We start from the raw sequence: 3,825 nt of genomic DNA, 5'->3' as shown, positions 1-3,825 counted from the left end.
TTGTGTACAATCCTAATAAAATAAAAATAAATAAACTGACTAGTGTGCACTCCCCATTCTCCCCAATCTCTGGGCCCTGACAATGACTACTCTAATATTGTTGTTGTTGTTGTTAAGTGCCATGGAGTCAGTTCTAACTCATAGCAACCCCATGTAGGGTTTCCAAGGAACTTCTGGTGGGTTTGAACCACTGACCTTGAGGTTAGCAGTCCAGTGCCTATCCTACAGCACCACACCAAGTCTCCACTCTAATTCTGGACTCTTTGAATTTGCTGATTCTGGATATTTCACACAATAGAATACATACGTGGTTTATTGTGTCTGTCTTCTTTCACTTCATATGTTGTTTTCATGGTAATCTATGCAGTATCATACATCAGTACTTCATTCTTGTTTTCAAGCTGTATTAGACTACATTGTCTAGCTACACCACATTTTGTTTTGTTGGAAATTTGGACTGTTTTTTATTTTAGTATATTATGAATAATGTACAAGTTTTTATATAGACATATATTTCGACCTTCTTGGTATGGATCTTGAATGAATTCCTGGGTCATATGTAACTCTGTTTATGACTGCAACATTTTACATTTTCACAAATAACTAGTTATCCAATAACCCCTCATCCTTACCATCAGGAAAAGTCATTTGGTGGGAGTTACAAAGATATGGCTAAAAGAGACGTTAAATTATTCACTGCTCCACAAGCCCTGCCAATGCCTTGAGAAATATGAAGAAATAAATTCCTGTTCTTTTTAACCACCAACTTGTGATCTTTTTGTGAAGGCAGTCCTAGGTAGCTATGATATCACCATTTCTTTAAAAGGCCATCCTCCCTCTATTAAACTGGTTTTGTACATCTTTCAAAAATCAGTTGGGTGTATTAGTATCGGTTCTCTGTTCTGTTCCACTAATTTTTGTGTCTTTCCCTTCACTCATATCATGATGCCTTGTTTACTGAAGGTGTATTGTGAGAAATCAGATTTGATCATTCCTCTTTATTCTTCTGAGTCAAGGCTGTTTTAGCTATAGTAGGTTTAGTGCATTTCCACATAAAATTTAGAATCAGCTTGTCTATGTCTACAGAATGATTTGTGGGATTTTGATAAGTATTGGAAAGAATCACAAGTTCATGCTGATGATTTTTTCAGTCTATCTCTTTATCCAGACATTTGATATTTTTATCAACATTTTGAAATTTTCACTATACAAATCCTACATATGTTTAACAAATTCCACTCCATTGCTGTCAAATCTATTCCAACTCATAACAACCCTATAGAAGAGAGCGGAACTCTCCCACAAGATTTCCTTAGAAAATCTCACATCTTTCTCAGACAGAGTATGGGATGGGCTTGAAACTGCCGACCTCTCTTCTCTGTTAGCAGTTGAGTGCTTAATCACTTTGCCACCAGGACACAGGTGTTAATTTCCTTTGAAGTGATTTTAAGTGGTATTGAATTTTAAATTCGGTTTCCACAGGCTCATTGTCAGTACATAAAATGGATTGAACTCTATGTATTGATCTTGAAATCCATGACCTGCTGAACTCCCATATTAGTTCTAGGAGTTTCTTTCTTTCTTTCTTTTTTCATATCGTCTACAAATATACAGAGTTTTACTTTTTCTTTGCCGATTTGGAGATCTTTAATTTCTCTTTCTTGCCTTGCATCTGTGGCTAAGACTTTATTAAATAAGACAATATTAAATAGGAGTGGTGATAAAGGGCATCTTTGTCTGGTTTCCTTTCACAAAGGGAATGATTTCAGTTTCTCTCCATTGAGGGCAATGGTTGTTGTTGAATTTGTGTATATGCTATTAATTATGTTCAAGAATTTCCCTTGAATTCCTATTTTGTTGAGAGTTAGTATCAGGAATGGATATTGGATTTTGTGAAATGCCCTTCTACATCAATAGATATGGTCATGTGGTTCTTTTTGTTTGTTCTATTTATATGATATACGATGTTGACTTCTTTCTTTCTTTCTTTCTTTCTGTTATTGAACCGTCCTTAAATTCCTGGTATGAATTCTACTTCGTCATGATGTCTTATTTTTTTGATATGTTGGTTGAATTCTATTGGCTAGGATTTTGTTGAGAATTTTTGCATCTATGTTAATGAGAGAAATTGATCTTTAGTTTTCTTTTTTAGTGATGATTTTGCCTGGTTTTGATATGAGGGTTATGCTTGATTCATAAAATGTATTGGTAGTTTTCCATCCTTTTATATGTTCTGGAATACTTTGAATAAAACTGGTGTCAGTTCTCTGAATGTTTGATAGAATTCAGTAGTAAAGCCACCTAGGCCTGGACTTTTTTTGTTGGAAGTTTTTTAATTACCTGATCAATTTCTTCTATTTTTATAGGTCTGTTAAAGTTTTCTACTTCATTCTGTGTTAGTTTAGGTAGGTCATGTTTTTCATTCATCAGGACTTGCTGTTTCTTTTTTGTTTTTAGTTTTAACTTTCCTATTAATGCTGGGGTGAAATGACATCTCATGGTAGCTTTGATTTGCATCTCTCTAATGGTTTATGTGAGTCATGGTGAGGCACTGTAGGAAAAACACTAGACTGGTAACCAAAAGGTTGGCGGTTCAAATCTACCTCAGAAATCCTATACAGACTCAACAGTAATTAACAACAACAACAATGGCTTATGATTACAAGAATTTGTTTGTATGTTTGTTGGCCACCTGTATACCTTCTCTGGTGGAATGTCTGTTCATGTTTTCTGCCCATTTTAAAATTGGATTCTTCTTTTTTTATTGAAGTGTTGAAATTTTCCATAAATATTATTGAGCAGTCATTGCCAACATTTTCCTCACTCTGTGGGCTATCTTTCTACTCTCTTGGTAACAGGTTTTTTGGGATATATGCTTTGTCTAGTACTAATATAGACAATCTAGCTTTTTAAAAAAAATTGTATTTTACATGGTATACACTTTTTCATCATTTTCATTGAAACCTACTTATCTATTTACATATTTACTTTAAAAATTAGATGCTTTTTTTGGTTTGTTTTAGGCAGCTTATACTTGTTGTTAAGTGTGAATGAGTTGGTTTTGACTCATACCCATGCGGGACCACACTACGTAGGGTTTCTGATGCTATAATCTTTATGAGCATAGAAAGCCTCATCTTTCTCCCACAGGCAGCAAATAATAGGGTCTTTCATTTTATCTAATCTAAAAAAATTCTACTTTAAGCTAACTATATTTGACATCACAGTTTATATTGTTGAATTTATATCCATTGTTTGCAATTTGTTGTTACCTGTCCCGTTCATTCTTGCTTTTTGTATAACTCTTTACTTTCTTCTTTTGAAGTGAATGCTTATTAAAAATGATCCCATTTGTTCTCATTTTTTTACTTATTACCCATTACTTGTTGTTTTATTGTTTTAGTGCTTGCATTAAGAAACCAAAAGCGAGGAACAAACAAGATGGTGGATCAGATGGAAGTGCAGTAAGGAGTTCCATTAGCAACCACACAGAATACAAGACCAAGCAGGCTCAGGGGATGGTCCCAGAACTGTGAACCACATATAAAATAATATTTATAAGGTTGGAAGGCTTACAGCTTTGGGAATTTGAAGCAGAAGCAAGAAATCCATTGCTTTGTAATTCAAGATGCTCAGCTGCTCCGGGAGCTGCCATCTTGGGTGAGACCAAGCGGGGGAAGGATCATAGCAGCCATGATGTCTGACAGAACCACAGAGATAAAGGTGTGCACATTCTTTTCTTTTGGTATCTGTTCATTGGTCCCTTGCTGTCTGCACACCTCCATTCTGGTGACTATAGGGGTGCCTGAGCTAGTGGACACCCCA

This window comes from Chrysochloris asiatica, unplaced genomic scaffold (genome assembly GCF_000296735.1).
Source record: "Chrysochloris asiatica unplaced genomic scaffold, ChrAsi1.0 scaffold00020, whole genome shotgun sequence".
Classification (NCBI taxonomy): domain Eukaryota; kingdom Metazoa; phylum Chordata; class Mammalia; order Afrosoricida; family Chrysochloridae; genus Chrysochloris; species Chrysochloris asiatica.
Note: the sequence above shows the minus strand (reverse complement) of the source record.